Source organism: Haliotis rubra, unplaced genomic scaffold (assembly GCF_003918875.1).
Source record: "Haliotis rubra isolate DU_JTF1 unplaced genomic scaffold, ASM391887v1 Scf181, whole genome shotgun sequence".
In the NCBI taxonomy this organism is placed as follows: Eukaryota; Metazoa; Mollusca; class Gastropoda; order Lepetellida; family Haliotidae; genus Haliotis; species Haliotis rubra.
The window spans coordinates 1,485,452-1,506,255 of NW_025765792.1; the positions used below are offsets into that span (position 1 = coordinate 1,485,452).

The window sequence follows — 20,804 nt, forward strand, 5'->3', positions numbered from 1 at the left end:
CGGTAAAGTGGCATATGTACAATCACTTGTCCTGATAATTTTTCCACTATACCGTCCGTTTTGTTGTTGATTTTTTAAATAAACACCATAATTAACATTGGAAAGTCAACTGGACACCGGTACAGTGTGATATACAAATTTGCTTGCCCGACAGAAAAAAACACTGGTCTCGGACGTCGGGCAATGGAGTATTTCCACCCCTGTGAAGCCCTTTTGTGGTGTCCCCCGTGATATTACAGAAAAATTGCTCAAAGTGGCGTAAAACCATACTCACTAAACTGATCAACATCCAGACCGCTCTGGTCAATCATCTGACGTTAAGCTGTGACCCTGCAATACGACTTCAATACTACTGTAAGCATAACTTCTTGGCATTTTAGAAGTTGGGAAGTACAATATAGAACAAACTTTATGGATAAGAACAGTTACTTCTTTTTATTCTTGGGGGCGGTGGGGTAGCCTAGTGGTTAAAGCGTTGGCTCGTCACGCCGAAGACCCGGGTTCGATTCCCCACATGGGCACAATGTGTTAAGCCCATTTCTGGTGTCCCCCGCCGTGATATTGCTGGAATATTGCTATAAGCGGCGTAAAACTAAACTCAGTCAGTCAGTTTTATTCGTGAGTGCGACTTTTCAATACAGATTCTTGTACCGTTGTACATACTACTGTAAGCAGCGTTATATTTAGCTCACTCACTCAGTGATACCGTATGTTCCTGGAATACCAAGATGTATTCGAAGTTCTGGTATAGAAAATGCATCACATTATTTATTGTTCAATACATCCTGAGTGCTAAACTAAAATGTGATGATTCTGACCGTCATAGCAGTTCGACTTGAAAATGTTCCACTTTAACGGAATAATCCTCGCAAACACCAAAAATATAAATGATTACTGACTGACTGAGTTTGGTTTTAAGCCGCTTTTAGCTATATTCCAGCAATATCACGGCGGGGGACACCAGAAATGGGCTTCACTCATTGTACCCATGTGGGGATTCGAACCCGGGTCTTCGGCGTGACGAGCGAACGCTTTAACCACTAGCTGCCCCACCGCCCATAAATGATTACGATGAAGGTTAATATTGCCCTGTTTTCAAACAGGCACTTAGTTTAATACCCCTGGTACATATATTTTCGAGAAACACTGATGTTCACACAGAATCAGCCTTTGCGTTGTAACGTTGCTAGGGGAAACGTGTCACGGTCTTCACTTTCCAAGGGGCCCGACGACGTCAATTGGGTGGTTCAGGCAGCACACCATCAGGTTCCCGTCGCATGACCCTACGGGGCCAAAAAACCGGCACAGAGTCCTTGTTGCATCAGAGCAGTAGCCACCCAGACCCTCGCACGTGGACGCACGGATTGCTGTGAATTATAGACGGAGTTGACCAATGAGTGAGCGAGTCATAGAGTTAACTTTTACGCCACCTTTAGTAAATATTCCAGCAATATCACTGCGGGGTACACCAGAAATGGACTTCGCTCATTGTACCCATGTGGGGAATCGAACCCAGGTCTTTGGCGTGACGAGCGGACGTTTTAACCACTAGGCTAGGTGGGTGAATCGATGGAATTGAATCTTAAAGTGTTCTTCAATTACATGTCGTCGTTTCAGCCTAACGTGATGCAAATCGTTAAGTGATGCAGGTTCTAGACAGTTATCACTTCGGTAAACACATGGGTGTGGCAAACTTAGAAACGTAAGACGGCAACATCTGTGATTCGGCTTACAATCATAGGTTTTAGACAGGTGTCTTTGGAACATGAGGTGAGGTGAAATTGGGTTTAACGTCGTGCTTGAGAATATTTCGTTCATATGACGACGTGCATGCGTGTGTATGTGTATGTGCGGCTGCTTGTACTAGCCCAGACTTAAGCTGGTTTTATAGTGCTGGCCCACTGAGATACCATGCCGCAGTGAAGCATGAATACCCCACTCAGAATCATTATACTGACTCCGAGCCGACCAGTCCTTGTACCCATTAATGCCGAGCGCCAGGCAGGAACCAACGAATACCATATTTTAACGTCTTTTGGTATGACGCGATCGGGGATCGAACCCGCGACCTTCCGCTCTCCGGGCGGACGCTCTAACCACAACACCACGGAGGCGGTCCTTTGGAACAAGAACAAACCGAGGGTGTTTAGTCACAGCATGGGTAAACTGCCTGGGTTTCAGGTTGGAACTGCAGCAATCTATCCTGGTAGTCACGGGTAACTTAGTGAATCGGGGGTTCAGACTCTGAGACTCGGATGACATTGTGTCAGTGTCCCCTGACGGCGTGAATCTTCCTCACAATGTTTATCACCGCTAAGTGTGTTCCACGGTCGTATAATTACAGTCCTTAGTGAAAACGTATATTGCCAGTTGAGGAGTATTAAGAATAGTTAGATAAAAATATGAAAAGTAAGTATTCAGTGAGGTATCATAAATTTGTGAATGTCGCCCCCTTCTGTCACTCACTCATGCATATAGATAGACTCTGTGAGCTGTTAATACTATGCTGTCAAAATACTTACCTGGATAACTATAATTGAAAACACATTATTCACGACTGATGTCCTAAATACTCTCAATTTTGGGTTAACTGGAATTGAAAGTGTCGGTCGTTAGATATTCGTGAATTATTTCGCCAGAAGTAGAAGGTGTTGTGGATCTCTCTCTCTCTCTCTCTCTCTAAAAATTATTTCTGATGTCTTATTATTAAAAATTATTTCTGATGTCCTCGCCGTGCTGGAATGTTGCTAAAGGCGGCGTAAAACTAAACTCACTCCCTCACTCACTTAACTATATTCTCAAAGTAAGATTATAAGGCAATGCGGGTTCAAATTATGATTGTTCTTCATGTATACTATTCTTAATACCGATGATATTGAAATGCTCACCCGATCCGTGAATAACTCCACACAGAACTAAAGCCACTAAAAGTCCCAGCACAGCCTTCATTTTCCAGGAACGTTGAATCATTAACGTCAGCCAAGTCCACACCTTTATTTATCACTCTTACAAGGGGTCATCTCACGAATTTTAGCGACAGCATAATTGCACATTATGGACTCTTCATGAATTATGGGGCGGTGGGGTAGCCTAATGGTTAAAGCGTTGGCTCGTCACGCCGAATACCCGGGTTCGAATCCCCACATGGGCACAATGTGTGAAGCCCATTTCTGGTGTCCCCCGCCGTGATGTTGCTTGAGTATTGCTAAAAGCGGCGTAAAACCAAACTCAGTCAGTCAGTCATGAATATTGTCATTGGTTAAACAGTTAAACGCTGACGTACTGTTAAGGGTTGAAGTTACAACGATATATATATGTTTTGACAAGCAAACATGTAAAATGTAGGTTAGTGTTTACCAAGGGTCCCTACTGTGAAGGAGTGACTCTGATAAGCCTGATTAAACCGGGATTTGATAGTGATATGTGTCAACTAGATTAGACACAAAATATGTGCTTTGGTCCGTTTTGTTCTCTCAATTTGGGACAGTGATGTACAAAGAAGCTTCATACACGCAATTTATTAAACTGAGAAGTTAGCCAAGTTATAACATGCTTAATATTTTAGATGAATACATACTATGTTTTATATATAAAATAACAATATTTGAGATATCACGACGAACACAACGACACTGGACACATTCATAGTTTCCCCGTGGCAGGCCTGATGGGCAAACACTATCACCACTAGGCCACCACCGTCATGTTTAAGTTTCGCTGTTGTGATGTTTAACGCTGCAGCAAAATATTGCAGTTATTTTACCGAGGCTCGTCAACAATGGAGCCGAGACCTGACAAACGAGTGATTGTTTTCATGAGCAACAAACCACGCCGCCGGGTTATGATGACATACACTCAACCACGCCAACTCGTCTCATTTTAAGACAAGTGGTGGTGGAGGAATTGAGTTTAACGTCGTGCTTGAGAATATTTCGCTCATATGACGACGTGCATGCGTGTGTATGTGTATGTGCGGCTGCTTTATCCTAGAGGTTAAAGCTTTCACTTCCCCACATGGGTACAACGTGTGAAGTCAATTCCTGGTGTCGTGATATTGCTGGGATATTGCTAAAAGTGGCGTAAAATCAAACTCACTCACTCACTCACGTAGCGCAAAGGTTGTTTTGTACAACAACACCCTGGGTGCCGTTCCACTAACCGATCTTATCTAAGATCAATCTTAGCAAGTTACGCCAATTTTACAATCGTCTTAGCTAAAAGTTACACCCGTTCCACTAGCCGATCTTAGGCCGATCGTAGCCGGTCCCGATCTTACGATCCGATCCAAGCTTAGATCGAGACTCTTTCGTGCGAGAGATACAGGAAAGCGAGGCACGAGTTATCTCCCTTTGCATAGTCTAGCAAATGATAGAAAGTAGTTTACGAACCAACTGAGTGAGTGAGTGAGTTTAGATTTACGCCGCACTCAGCAATAGTGCAATAGTATATGGCGGCGGTCTGTAAATAATCTAGCCAAGATACATAGCGTTCACTAACATGAGCGTTCATGTTAGTGAACGCTATGTATCTTAGTTATAAATAATCGAGTCTGGACCAGACAATCCAGTGATCAACAGCATGCGCATCGATCTGCGCAGTTGGGAACCGATGACATGTGTCAACCAAATCAGCGAGCCTGACAACCCGATCCCGTTAGTGGCCTCTTACGACAGGCATGGGTTATTGAAGTTCAATATTCTAACCCGGGCCTTCATGGGTATTTTTCAAACCCCGTGTAAACGTGGAGAAAAAACCTAGAGCAAAATATTAGGGTAGTGAGCACCTTGGTTTCAGGTGCAAGTGCGCGAGAACGCTGGGTATCAAGCATAATATAATAATAATAAATGCATATTTATAGTGCGCCTATTCCACATCCTTGGGCATGCTCAAAGCGCTGTGTACAGATAATTTACACGAGAATATTTACAGCTGAGATTATAAGTAATATACTGAGAACAGGTTTTAAGTCTGGACTTTAAAAATGTCAGTTGTGTCAGAGCTTTTAATATGTGCCTGAACCTTGTCAATCAGAATAAACAAGGCGTGACGAGGCTATAACGTATGTTGAATCTGTCAGTGGTCTTGAATAACACGCGACCTGCCTTTAGAATCCCCCACCAAATATGTGCAGTGAAATCAAACATATTTGTATCTTTTTGCTTCAGAACATTGTTCACTTCACAGCTGTCCCTATTCTTAACCATGACGTTGCAATATTGTTGTACAAATGTGTTACACCGACTCGCTCGGTTGTGTTCCTATGACGACAGTGGTCAGACTGGCCTGACATTTGTAAGGCTTCAGTGCAGTGTTTGTTTACATCACAGAAATATACAAATTCATTTCATGGGGGACTTTATGGGACGCTCACGGTGAAATGCTCGCTCTTATTTTTCACATAGAATAGGAAAGCCACCATTTTGGTTTCTCTGCGATTGATTTTAGCTATCCTAAGTTGGTCATGAGCAACTTAGACTTTGAATCTTAACTTTACGATTGACTTAGGTAAGATTGGTTAGTGGAACGGCATGCCGATCGTAACGTCAAGCTAAGATTGGGATTTTAGGGGTTTACGATTGGCATAGGGCTAAGATCGGTTAGTGGAACGGCACCCTGGTCCACTTTACTGAAGAATCAGAATGAATCAGTTTGCTCTCATTTGTTTACACCGTAGTAATCCCACACATTCATTCAAAATCGGTCCTTTTTAAAGTTCCCAAAACGTTCTGATTACGTATGATGTCACCTCACTCACTCACTCACTCATTCATGGACTTCAGTTCAGTGCCTACCTCGTTATGGTCATACCTCCCACATGTAACTGAGAAGTTGTGGCATTTGCCATGCCGATGCCGCCGTCACGTATATGATTTTCGTTTAATCACTAGGTTAACGCTTAGTCTTTGAATATGTATGAGTGAGTGAGTGAGTTAAGGTGTAAAGTCACATCGGAAATATTTCAGCCATATCGTGACTAGAATATATATGAATTTTGACAGAAATATATAGCTTCATTTAAACAGGAAGATTCAGAACCTGTGATCCTGAACCAGAAGGAAACCTAGACTATCATTTAAGACTTCTCCATTGCAGAAAAGCTTGGTTTGAGTGAGTGAGTGAGTTTAGTTTTACGCCGCACTCAGCAATATTCCAGCTATGGAGGCGGTCTGTAAATACTCGAGTCTGGACCAGACAATCCAGTGATCAACAGCATGAGCACCGATCTACACAATTGGGAACCGATGACATGAGTCAACCAAGTCAGCGAAACTGACCACCCGATCCCGTTAGTCGCCTCTTACGACAAGCATAGTCGCCTTTTATGGCAAGCACATGGGTTGCTGAAGATCTATTCTACCCGGATTTAGCTTGGTTTGAGGGAAAACAATGGAGTTTTGTGAATAACACAAAACGACCAATTTCTCATTTTGACATGTTGATCAATATCCGATGGTATTGAAGAATTTAGAACTGTCTGTTTGTTGTTAAATAATATTCCAGTAATATGACGGCGATCTGTAAATAATCGAGTCTTGACCAGACAAAATTGATTGACGTCATGATCGCCGACCCACGTATTTAGGGTATGATGATTTGTATCAACAAAGTCAGTCAGTCAGTATTGTTTTACGCCGCTTCTAGCAATATTCCAGCAATATCACGGCGGGGGACACCAGAAATGGGCTTCACACATTGTGCCCATGTGGGGAATGGAACCCGGGCCTTCGGCGTGACGAGCCAACGCTTCACCCACTAGGCTACCCCACCGCCCCTTAACATCATGAGCACCGACCCACGTATTTAGGGTATGATGACTTGCATCAACAAGGTCAACGAGAGTAGCCACCCAACAGTGGCACCTTACGACAAGCATAGGCTACTGAAGACCATTTCTATCCCGGACATTCATGGGTCTAATATTGTAATTGTGCGGCGTAACAGAATACACAAAACAAGACATCTGTATAATATTAATATTCTAGCCCGGATTAGGCAATGAAGTTACAACATTAGCAGGAGAATGTATACTTTATTGTTTGACTCCATACATCATTATGATGATAACCACATCTACTCAGCAGGAAAGACAAGAGTTCGCATCATTCTGATGTATCCCGCTAGCCAATGGCTATTCCTGGGCAGCAAGCAGCATACGGTTCAGACCCACAGATGTTAAAGTCCAGTCCGGCACATCTGACCAACCGACTGTCCACACAGTTTCCATTGAGAGCTTTACATGCATCAGTGGTCACGTCTGGAACATGGGATTCGAACATCAACTTCAACCGTCCGCTGAGTGAGTGAGTGAGTGTAGTTTTACGCCGCTTTTAGCAATATTCCCGCAATATCACGGCGGGGGACACCAGAAATGGGCCTCACACATTGTGCCCATGTGGGGAATCGAACCCGGGTCTTTGGCGTGACGAGCGAACGCTCTAGGCCACTAGGCTACCCCACCGCCCCCTTTCACCAAGAAGCAAAAGTATATTCTAATAAATGTATATGTATATGATTCAATTTTGCTAAACCAAATGAAACCGTATTTGAAACAGGACCAAAAGACTAGTCCCAGTGATGCATTCCGCTGCGATGTTTGACTTTTCCTCTGTACTAAGTATAAAATTCCCAATCGAAACTTTGGTCGTGTGCTTGTCATTTTTAGTTTTTAGCGTTACAAATTTGTTTTACGTGATGACTTCTTGACAAAGGTTTCCATATACATGTACGTGTAAAGATTATTGAAGAATATGGAGTTACTTACATTGTGTGTAACTTGTAACCAGGGAAAAGTACAGTGTCATACAAAAATATAGAAGGACAGCTCCATAGGTGGTTGAAAACGCCATGCTTGTGTCTATGTATGTTGTCTTGGCTCTAATCTCGTATCTGACGACACTCCTTCAAGAACCAGGCGATACGACGGTCGTTTTAATCGATGTCTTTCTTTTGGATCATCACGTGCGACAATACAACAATATTACAGCTGGATCCATACTCCATAGTGAAAAGTGTGTCATGTGGGATAGACAGTGAAGAAACGATGAATGACGGATGGAGATGAAACCGTTACAATAAAATTGAGATTTCCAGAGGACCTTCTTCACAGAACGGGCGGTGGGGTAGCCTAGTGGTTAAAGCTACCCGTCACGCCGAAGACCCGGGTTCGAATCCCCACATGGGTACAATGTGTGAAGCCCATTTCTGGTGTCCCCCGCCGTGATGTTGCTGGAATAATGCTAAAAGCGGCGTAAAACCAAACTCAGTCAGTCAGTCTTCACAGAACCTTGATCCGGTTTAGATTTGATTTTCACAACACATGCTTGTCGTAAAAGGCGTATATGGGAACCCCGTAGTTTGGACAGGTGATTCTGTTGATGCATGCTAAACGACAAACGGAAATCTGTAGGAAAACCAGTTGATTTGTTTGTTGCATGCCATCGTACAAGAAATGTTTACAGTGATGAATTACCGAATTAATTACTGATGAATTGTGTTAAATCTCATCTAAAGAAATTTCTTTTTTCTTCGCTATTGACTGTCTTGTGTTTGCGCTTAGATCATGGCCAAGTGTTGTGGAGTCATTACAAATGATCTCTAATATTATTATTATTATTATTATTATAATTTTTATCACCGCAAATGCTCTTTGATCTCCTTTACTGACCTTGGGCTAATCCATGATGAACCTTGACCATACTACTTGGTCTGTTTGTTTAACCTCGCAATATTCCAACTGTATGTCGACAGTTTGTGAAAGATTGAATCGGGACCAGACAATCCAGTGATTGACATCATGAGCATATAGCTAAGCCACTGAGATAAGATGTCACACATCAACCAAGTCAGCGAGACTGATCACCACGTACGACCAGTATGGGCTTGTCGCAATGCATCAAGATGCTGTACTGGAGGATCTCTCTGGCGTATTGTGCGACCCATAATGTCTCACATATGTTCTATAGGATTGAGATACAGACTCCCCGGCCAGAACGGTCGAGTTGTTACCGTCTCTTGACGTAAGACGATGTGACCCAGGATTATCGTACCTTGGCTGAACTTGCGTTCAGAGGATAAACATCCAAATGTGGTACAACAGGCCTGTTTGTGACGTCATTGATGAGCCGTTGTCCATTCAGATTTTGTCTGATCCTCACAAGGTCAAGTTAACAGTAATGTGAGAATCCCTTACACCATCAATGAACCCCCACCAAACGGCACTTGCTCCAAGATATTCCGTTGTGCAGATACAGCGTTTCCCCAACTACCAGGTCGGCCATTATAGCTGTGTACGAAAGAAACCGACTTTCGTCCAACCTGTGCACCCTTCCCCTGACGTCAAATTACACTGACGTCGAGATTGACCCAAAGATGGCCGTGATGCTTTGTGCTCTGGAGATAACAACGGACGTCTGATAGGTCGTCTGCCGCTATACCCGCCCGATTTTAGGCGATTTTGGAACGTTCTGTTGGATAAACGACGATGTGGAGCTCCGCTGTTTTGAACACGCCACTTGATATGAACTACTTTGAGAACGGGTGCATCCTCCATAACATGCTGTCACTCGCGGTCCATCAGAATGCTGACGTTTATAAGTTTGCTGATGTTTTCTGGCCTGACGGTCGGTAGTCGACTGGCTGACTGAGTTTGGTTTTTACGCCGCTTTTAGCAATATTCCAGCAACATCACGGCGGGGGACACCAGAAATGGGCTTCACACATTGTACCCATGTGGGGATTCGAACCCGGGTCTTCGGCGTGACGAGCCAACGCTTTAACCACTAGGCTACCCCACCGCCCCCCCGTAGTCGAAGGGTGAGAACTAACATCTTTTCCAATTGCCCTCAATGACATAATAGACAAGCATTCCGCATAGCAATAACTTGCCATCTCTGAACTTTTGTCATTTGATGTGGCCCCATATATGCTTATCAACAAGTTAATTGACTTTCCAAGTTATCGAGCTGTATGAACAGTTTACTGAAACTTGATAGTAGCTTAATGACGGTACACGTATTGCATGTAATGCTCGCCATTCGTAGCACGATCATTTCTAAATTGCATCAGGTAAGAATAATCATACTAACAAAAATAATTATAATAGGAATATAAATGGCTACATGGAGTTAACATCATAGGTGTTGCGTTACATATTTGTATGTGTATACATGTAGCTCATGGTGTCACTGGTTCAAATTCTATTCAACATTTAAATCTCCTTCAATATTGTGAAAAGGTTTTCACATGTGGAATGAATTAGAACAGGCAGCTTATATCTGACAACCAAGTGTCTTCGTGTGTTCTTTTGAGAGGGTCTTATCTGATTAGGCTCCATTGCTGTCGGCCATTGTGTTGTACTGCGTGCAAGATGGTATCAGTGTCAACTTTAGTGTTGATTGTTGTTTGTACCGGGATCTGCGCTGATGGGTTTTCTTCACGTCGACTAAGTGAGTTTATTTTGCAATGGATTGTTTTTGCTCAAATGTACATATCAGTTCATACATAGACATTAAGGATCTATACATTTTGGACAGTGCTCTCTTCTGGGGCATAAATCTGCTACTGGTATCAGCGGAGGGAGACATGACGAGGGTTATTAACGCCTCACCAGTGCAACAGGTGCAGAAGTGATAAATGAACACTAACAGACTATTCTTATTAAGTCTTACTGATAAAAACAATTAAATGTATTGTGTTCAAACATATATAAATTATTAACCATGGGTGAATGCGATCGCCGCTTAACAATTACAAAAAAATATTAGTTGGGCGTTTTCTGACCATTTTACCGCCCAAGCAAGTAATAATTATGGTGTGGAAGACTTAGAGAATCCCGTGACCTGGGTCAGTGGCGGGTCGAATGTGTACCTCGTCGTATTGTGTGAGTGAGTGAGTGCGTATGGTTTTACGCCGCCATTAGGAATGCTTCAACAATATTACGGCGGGTTACACATTGTGCCCATGTGGGGAATCGAACCCGGGTCTTCAGCGTAAAGAACGAAGGCTTTAACCACTAGGCTACCCCCACACACACACACACACACCGTGTTATGTTGGCTGTTGCTTATGATATCATTCTTTTCTTTTTTTCTATAACGGACTGCATGTATAACGCCGAAAAAAATCATAAAATCAACACAGTCGAATGCGTTTTGCGCTGTTTCCATACAATTTTGGGGTTGAGTGTTAATGTCGAAAATTCGATTTGTTTACAAACAACATCGTACAGCTGTAGTACTACTGAAACAAATATATACTCATGATATAGTCACAATTGTACAATCGACTCTGCTCTTTTTAGCACAGATTTCTTCTAGATGTAGAAAGGGCTGTATATTTGAGCACTGCAGAATACCATGTGAAACAAACTAACAAACGATAAGCATGGCTCCAGGGAATTAATTGTTGTCTGTAATATCCATGGTTACCACTGTCGTGTCCTCTAGTTCCAGACACTGAGGAATGCCTGTCCCTCCCTGGGACTTGCATTGACACCTCCATGGTCCAGTGTAGGGGTCTCACGGTACAAATCTGTGGGCCCCTGCCGGAAGCAGCCTGTTGCATTCACTCTGACATTGGAAACTGAGTGTCTTGTAAGTATTTGAATCCAAATTGAAGGACAAGATGTGCGAATAGTTTCAATGTTCTTTTCGAAAAGCATGAAAACTGGACCAGGATGTCTGTTTGTGTGTGTGTGTCACAATATGTGTGTTGTGTGTGTACGTGTGGATCTGGACAGCGAAACCTACAGAATGCATAAATATGATTTTTATCATCCAAAACTGTGTTCCACATGAGATATTGCTTGTGTGAGATCAAACGATATCTCATGGGAGATATAATTTTGACGGTAGATTTTGTTCAATGCCCCGACAATGCTATGACGTCATGAACTTGATGACGTCACAACGCTATGCCATCTCCGCACTGCAAGTATAATGCCAGTACAGTGTTCAGAGATGTAAATTTTTCACTGGAAACTAATGAAGAGTGATTTTTGATGATAAATACAATTTCACTCTCGTGTCTTCTGATATCAAATATATCAACACACGTTGATAAAATTAAATATATTCCCGGCATTCCTCGGATATTTGTAACTTTATCAACTCGTGGTGATATGTTTGACATCAAAAGACATTCGGCTGAGATTCTCTGTATCTTGGTCAAGAGCCCAGTGTGCACTCGGTTGCACTTCTCGGTTATACACCCCAGTTTACATGTGAGGAGCTGGCAATTAACAGCAGCTGTACCATCGTATCCTAACGGGTACCCATTCAATGCTTGATGAACAGAAAGGACAGGAGCCGAGCTCGTCGACACATCTAGTCTCCGCGACCAGTGTTAAACTTATGTGGACCTGAGCGGTGTATTTAGAACATGTCAAGACTGCTTGCCGCCGTCAGGTATCTTGGTGATAAATATAATTCTTCTGTTTTCTTTTGTTTCATTACAGAACGTCAACACAAGCAACCCTCCTGTTAAAGTGCTTTTAAATTCGAAAAGAATAAATTGTCCATGAACTTTACACGAAGAATTGAAGCATTAAATTAACATGCAATTCCGTTAATCATAAATATATAATTTGTGAAGAAAAATGGAAAGTTAATATTTCACAGTGAAATTAATACCGAACAGCCTCTCACTAACAGTTAACATTCATCGTGTTGCTGTTACGTTGTGATTATATACTACCCATCAAAATACAAGATCTTATCTTATGGATAACAACTTCTTGATTTATTTTACACAACGTTTCTGGGCTTTGTTCTTGCCCTTCGTCAGGTGGATAATCCATAAGATTTGTCTTGTATTACTACACCAACTTCTAAAAGCCTTTGAAGAATTTTTACCCATCAAAAGTTTAACCTCGCTTAAATCATTCACTATATGTTATGTATGTACATATGGTTACAAAGAAGATGAATTTTTCCAATAAATTGGGAAAAACCTGCAAAACGTATGCACATTAATTGCACGAGGATCATGCATCAAACTGCTGAAAAGCATGTGCAAATATCGTGCATGTGAACAGCTGCGTTTAGGTGTAAAGGTTGGATAAAAATCGTCTATTTTTCACCGAGTTTCACCCATTTTATTGAACACATGACAATAACCTTTTCAACGTCACGAATTAATTTTACAATACATCAGCTCATGTATAAACAGTACCTCTAAACTGTATGGAATATTTTACAAAATCTAGTTCAGAACAGTTGACTGAAGTACGTGGCTACATTTACACTAATGAGTCTACACTTTTGATGGGGAGTATAGATTGGAATCCTGGTTTGCCCGATTAGGTCTAGGTGTAACATGCTGAGCAACCCTGATGGTCCGGATTAGAATTGATCTTCAGTAACCCATGCTTGTCGTAAGAGGCGTCTAACGGGATCGGGTGGTCAGGCTCGCTGACTTGGTTGACAAGTCATCGTATCCTAACGGCGTAGATCGATGTTCATGCTGTTGATCACTGGATTGTTTGGTCCAGACTCGATTATTTACAGACCGCCGTCATACAGCTGGAATATTGCTGAGTGCGGCGTAAAACAACAAACCAAACCAAACCATTATGGGGCTTGTCTATAGTAACGCCAGTTTCATACACGAAAACATGGAGATCATAGTGTCACACAAGAAATACATACAGGAACAACATTAATAACACTTTTTATTACTCGCCCGTGGAAGATACTGCAGTATAATATTTTAATGGCAATATTACACCAGTGTAATACCGCTCGACATATGACGTCATAATAGTTACAGTTAAGACGTCACAATACTAATGCCTCTGTCGCAATGGCATTAGGGCTTGCTTGACTCGCAGAAAATTGATGTGAGAATCATCACACTGTAGGCAGTTTCTATCAACTTATGTTGAGAGTAATAAACAGAATACTGAAATAGCATTTTTATCAAACTCGTGAAAGATTTAGTATCAAATCATAAACTCGTTTAAAAAATGGTATTGCACGGTAAGTCGTTTAGTATCCTCTATAAATTCCGATTCAAATAATCATCTCCTTTCCTGTGAAAGCAGACGTTAATTTTTTTCTGAAAAAGAAGAAAATCCAACATTTTTGGGAAAATTATGTAAGTGGGTTTTTTGACCGCCCTGCTCCATGTTTCTTAAATGAACTTGAACTGTACCTGTGCTGTTTTCAGGAAGAGAAGACTTTGTTATGGATTGGCAAGTTCTTTATGGCAAGAGATGCGACTCGTCGATTCTAACACTGTTATTATGGGGTCTTCAGGGGTCGCATGTTGTTGTTTTTTCTAATTTACTGCATTTTAACTCAAGAAGGCCCTTTTGTTACGACGTAACTTGTAATAAAACGTAAATTGTAATACTTGCAGCAAATTGTAATAACCTTTGACGTAAATTGTAATAAATACGTAAAGTGTAATAAAATTTGACGTAAATTGTAATACTCAAATTGTGATGCAAATTAGCGAAAATTGAAATAATTTTAGTTGCGGTAAAATGTAATACATATTTACGTAAATTGTCACAACAGTTTTAATCATTCGTAAATACGCGTGTGTTCGTCTAATACGCGACGCATTTCAAACATCATATAAGTTTATTGGGGATTTTGTTCAAATTTGGTACCAAGGTGTCGTGGCGAGATTCACCAACACCAGTTGAATTTAGTTACCTTGAAATACCTTGCAACAAATTCTGAGGGTTTTGTAAATATAAAATTGTTAGCGCGATAACTCAAGAAAGAATTAACAAATTTTGCTTAAAAGTAGTACCCAGGTGCGTTGGCACGATGTGCGGACACCAGATGAATTTGGCTGCCTTCATATTGATAAATACTTATGGAAAATATAACAACCGTAGTATCAAGGGTGCTCTTAGCTATATGATGAAAAATGATATTCGTCCTGATTATATAATATAAGATCTCCAACTGTCTTCTGTATCATGTTTTTTCTGGCAAATATCTGTTGAGGTTTTGATACGTAAACATATACAGAGGGGAGATTCTAACGGATATATCTAACACACTAATGCGTGTAGAGTTAGGGATGGTGTGGTGTTCTAATGGGTATACAGTACAACCAGAAATTATTGAGAATTTAAGATTGTAATTTTTTTTCTTTTTTTCACTCATTACTCCCATATTAAATGTGAATATTAGCAGAACATAACTCCAGATTCAAAGACAGGTGAACAGCTAGTAGTTTGTCAAGTCACTATGGGCAGCAATGCAGGCTTCAATGCGGCGGGGCATACTACTGATCAAAGAATTTAGAAAGTCGTGGTCCATGCTGTCCTAATATCGGACCACCTCTTCTTTCATTTCAGCAGTATTTGTCAGATTTTGCTTATTGACACTTTCCGTCATTAGTCCCCAAACATTTTCCATTGGATTTAGGTCAGGGCTATAGCTTGGCCAATCTAATAATCTCATATTTTGGGTCCGAAACCAGGCCTGTGAATGCTTTGAACGATGTTTTGGGTCGTTGACCTGCTGGTAAATCCAAACATTTCCATAGAACACGTGAGCAGATGGCAGTAAATGTCCCTCGAGAATATCTGTGTACCGCTCATTGTTCATATTCCCTTCAAATACACAGAGGGGCGTTGCCCCTAACACAAATATGCCAACCCTGGCGTTAAATTTTGGACAGTACTTTGGGCGCTGATACAAAGGTTTTTCAGTTTGTTTGGTCCAGAATTTCAGTGTATTAGGAAACAGACACAGAAAACTTTCACCTGAGAAAATCACATTGTCCCAGTTAAAATTTCTATGCTGTAAGCACCAGTTCAACCTTCGCTCCTTTTGTTCAGGTTTCATGATCGGTGATGGAATTCCTCCACTTTTCTGCCAACCCACTGCATGCAGCTGAGTTCTAATTGTCTCCTTACAGACAGCCACAGTTCCTCTATCAATCACATGCAGCCGTACGTTTTCTGAACTCCTTCGTTTGTTTTTAGAAACACGAATCCCAAGCCGCCTCCTGTCAACGACAGTCAATTTTTCTGGGCCTACCTGAGCCTCCCTGATGCTCAACGCCATATCCATTTGCAATATTTTTCAAAACACGATAAACAGTGGACAAAAGGATGCCTGTTCTACTTGAAATCACTTTAGCTGATCTGATGTCCTAAAATCAACTTCTTCTTCTCTAAATCATCCATACTAAGGATCACTGAAAATGTCGTCTGCAAGCAAGTAAACAAAGGAGGATAACTCTTCACAAACTAATGAAAAAGGATTAACGGAGTTGTCTCTCTTGAATGAAACGGAGCACTTGAGAGCTGGTCAAGGTTGTTTATACTAGAAATCCAATGAAACATATTCCTAAAATTCGCAATAATTTCTGGTCATACTATATCTACGAGTGGCATTCAAAACGTAGAATCACCTAGAATATGATACAAATGCAGCTGTTTTTATGTTTTGTTTTTCTACATATTATCTGTCAACCTCGAGCAAATTTGTTTTGCTATGTTCCAGCCTCACGATCCCCATATTGTTTGACTTTATATCTTGGCACTCACCAAAAACGCAAAATCTGCAATAAATGCATCACAAACTTCGGGAAACAAAATGTGCAAGTGAGTGACTTAAAATTTTACGTCACATCGGCAATATTTCTGCTATATCGCGACGACAAAAAAGGTACTAGTATGTACTAAGAATAAATATATAGACCATTATATACTTTTTATCATCATAACGATTATCATTAAGATTATCATACATGAATAAAAACTAGTTTGAGTTCAGTGTAAAATGCTAAAATATTTCAAAACAACACAATATAAAAACGGGCTATAGATCGCCAGCAACTGAAGGTAGATCACCATGCTAGGGACAATGGGGACTTACGTTACTTTTGCTACCTGTATGGTCTCTATCCGGATTTCTATCATCCCCTCGGTTCTATGCCAAAACTTCCACATCCCAAAACAGCCACATCTCAATACTACCACACACTGTTAAAACAACAACTCCTCATCTCCACTTTTTAGGTAATATGATAGCCCAGGATGTACACTGATCTGAAACAACCGATAATGATCCTGATCACCTGACTGTTTTTCTTGTAATGTACTTTATAGGTGTAACTGAATAGTCCAAGAACTTTGGAGGAACAGAAGAGTAGTAGAGATTTAGCAGAGTTGAGATTTCGTAGAGAAGGGAGCAGTTAGTTAATAAATTTGAAACATATATATATATGATGTTGAAAGTGCTTCATTTCATCATCATGGCAGGTTTAGTGAAAGAGGAGTTTGTATTGTCTCAGAAAGGAACGCAACATATCCTCGGCTGTTGACGAATTTTGGCGAAGCATGATCAACAAACATTAAATGATGTGGTCTTAATTCCCTCTTCGGAGGACCATATTTTTCGCTAATTCAACGCTCTCCGAGGGTTCAACCACTAACAGTCTTAGTTATGTATTTATTCGACCAAATTACAAAAGAACGTATTAATTACAGTACCTGATCGATCAGAGTTGAGAGAGAATGGCTGTTGCATGAAGTCACTAGCCATTGTCGCCCTTTGCTGTTTGCTCTGATGACTTAACCACACTTATTGTTATATCAGCTACATATTTATAAAATGTTCATCTAAAGGAAATATATATCTGCTCTCTTTAACCATAATATAGTAATATTTCAGTTACACTATGTACTATGTATTTCCCATACATTTATCCACAAATTCACGGACGCTTGCCAAGTGGGAAAAATGTTCGTTGTTTGTACCTGGAACCGACTCGAGAAATTCCTCCAGTCCTTCACAGAACTTTATCGCTTCCGATACTGATGGTGGGGATTTGACGGCAGGGTGTGTCTCGTCTTCATCATCAGACGAGTCGTCGTTGTGACAGGTTTCCGTAAAATCACTAAACTTCCTTTTGAACTCACCCGACAATAGCGGAAAGGTGCGTGCCGCGCTGGTTTGTTAATTGGATCAGTTACATGTAGTTGGATCACCAATTAACTTTTCATTGCCTGACTTCGGCTTATGTATACAATATTACTATTGTTTGAATCTCAAGGGACCAAATTTCAATTTCGAGTCATCGTGTGTATTTATGAGACGAATTCGTGTAACCGGAAATCAAATGATGACAAAAATAGCAGGGAATGGTCGGGACCGACAGGTACTTCGTGTTATGCATAATATTCGAGACACCGGCATTCGACTCATCGGGAATTGACTGTATATCAAAAGTTTATAACTTTCCAAGGTTCATGTTCAAGCTCGTGCTTTGAACCCTGCCCATTTGTTTATGTACAATACATTTACAGTTTGCACCATTCTCATGTAGTTGATACTGTTAATCTCAATCTGGATACTTGTCACCCACGTCCTCATATCTTAGACGTGGACTGTGTAAGACAAGCAGTTGGGGTAAACCTTGTTTGTTGTCAGTAACCTGGACATTCTGTGGCTAGTTCCAAAGCGACAAGATTTTCTGGAGGGTGGACGGTGTCATACTGATTTTGTGGCTGACACTTCTACTGTTGCTGAGAGATTCTACACGACAGGCCCTGTTAATACTTTGGGCCATCGACGAAGTTTGTTGCGTGTCCCACTGATTGGGCTAGGTGACCACGATTTCTTTAACATTTCTTAATAGACTGCATTTCAACAGATTTTAATAGACTGCATTTCTAAGCATAACCATTGTGGCGATCCATTACGGTTCAGCCTATTATGCCACAAGAAAAGCGACACAAACATTACACAAATTGTATGTCTAATGTTCTCGATTTACAAAAGCTAGCTCACATGATAAAAATGTTGAGAGGTAGTCGTTTATTATAAGATAGTGATTGTGTGGGCATGTTTACGATACGTTTCATGTTAACCTTGCCCGTGGTTGCATCATTAGGGTCAACCAAAAACCGTTTTTTAGACGTCATAAATGAGAAGAAGTGGTTCGCAATATGCAGGTGTAGTTCTGAGGAATTGCTTTTCGGTATCTTCAGAATGAGAACATGACCGTGCTTCCACGACCTTCCGAATCGCCCAACCTCTACCCCATCGAGCATTTGTGGGAAGACCTCGGCCCGAGCCGTTAGATCAACTGTCTTAGTAATTGCAACAGGAATGGGCCAGAATTCCATAGGGACAAATTCAAAGACTTATTCTGACCATGCCGAGACGATACAAAGTAGTTTTTGGGGCTCATGGTGGCCACCACAGATATGAAGACATCGCCCAAATTGGGAACGGTCACCATCACTTTTTCAACGTTTTACAAGCTATGCATGTTAACAGACAAATGATTTTTTTATACTGTGAACTGCGACTGATCCTGAATTACATGTGTTATCTCACTTTAAAGTTAGCAGATTAAATTCGTGAAAATGCACCTATGCGTTTCTTTTAGGGGAGAGTATATTATATTTCTTTTGTCCACCACTTGAATTCTACAAATGCCCGCTAAAGTTATCCCGGTCCGAACGCACATTATCACGTGTGTGACGCTCATTCGAAATTCTGCTTTCAGACATTAGACACATTTATTTAGCATGCGTTTAAAAGCTCGAGAGACAGCTAGCTTATTACATAATTTTTTGAAAATGCAATGAGCCACTCTATACAGAGTTGTGAGAAACTAGTAAGACACACATAAAAGGGTGTAGTCAGTATTACTTATACACAATGTATAATGGTATAACTTAAAGGTCACATGCAACAAAAAAATCAAACAGAACTAAAATACAATTATCACTTATTCATGACATAATATACATTACTGGTTATGAAAAAACATATAAACAAAATTATAAGCGTACAATCGCAAATCAAAAGTGCAATATTGTGTACTTGGGTTTAATTCCAAAGAAACGAAGCAGCCGGGATACCGAACCCAGTCAGAGCGGGTGAGTGTGCACTCAAGTGTAACGGCTGGTTCATTTGCAGATGCCCTGTGTGTGTATATATAGAGATGTTGGGTTTTGTAAATACATGCTCATTTTTTGTGTATATCATTTTGCAATCAACATACATCATAACATGTCATGTGTTCAAGTATCACACCTGCCTGTCTGTGTAATTACATAATGTGACAGAGACCGAACTCGGGCCATAAATCAATGCGTTTTGTTTATGGTGTATAGCCTGATTGGTGTTAAGTTCAAATTGCATGTGGTCAGTGATCGCAGTTGTGTATTGAATATTGTCATTAGTAGACAGGCAGGCAGACACACAGGTGTCAATAAAACAAGACATTGAGTTTTGTCTGTGACAACGACATATCTATATCACAGTTAGAAATTCTGTCAACGCTAAATAATGACATTGTTTTTAAGTATCGAACTGAGAAAGTGACTCGGTAAGAAGAACGTGTGGTGAAATAGACAAATGAAATTATATAAACAGTTTATTTACTGTCATAACATATAAAATGCTTGCGCCTGTGAGATATCAACAAAACATTATGAAAATAGCTCACACCAAAGCCTTCACCGAGTATTCACCGGACAGCCCGCTTCCAAGTTGCGCGAACCTATTTCACTGCGCACGTGCTATGAGCGCAGCCCAGCTGTTGAAACCAGTTTTCCCCAGAAAAGTCGGGGGAAAATTAGTGAATCGTTTGAACTCTGATTTCGCGCGGTTTTTTTTTTCATCGCGTCATTTTTTTAACTTTATAAGTTGAATTTGCATTTTTTTATGATTTGTTTCGGTAAGTCCATACCGAAAGGTATCAGAATCTGCAAAGTTGTGTTTTATGTTGCATGTGACCTTTAAAATAAATACACACGAGAGCGTTCGTTGTTGTTTCTTGTTCTCGTTGAGGCTTTGCGTCGTGAGATACGGTAT

The 20,804-nt window shown here is 40.9% G+C and overlaps 2 long non-coding RNA genes across 2 annotated transcripts; both read right to left on the reverse strand.

Annotated features, from left to right (window-relative positions):
• Nucleotides 1–1,078: 1,078 nt before the first annotated feature.
• Nucleotides 1,079–2,998, reverse strand: LOC124273520. The gene is made up of 2 exons (XR_006897670.1): nucleotides 2,889–2,998; nucleotides 1,079–1,367 (listed from the first exon to the last, which is right to left on the reverse strand). It is a non-coding gene; the product is annotated as an uncharacterized LOC124273520 (long non-coding RNA).
• A 4,018-nt stretch (nucleotides 2,999–7,016) lies between these two features.
• Nucleotides 7,017–7,888, reverse strand: LOC124273521. The gene is made up of 2 exons (XR_006897671.1): nucleotides 7,763–7,888; nucleotides 7,017–7,255 (listed from the first exon to the last, which is right to left on the reverse strand). It is a non-coding gene; the product is annotated as an uncharacterized LOC124273521 (long non-coding RNA).
• Between the last annotated feature and the right edge of the window lie 12,916 nt (nucleotides 7,889–20,804).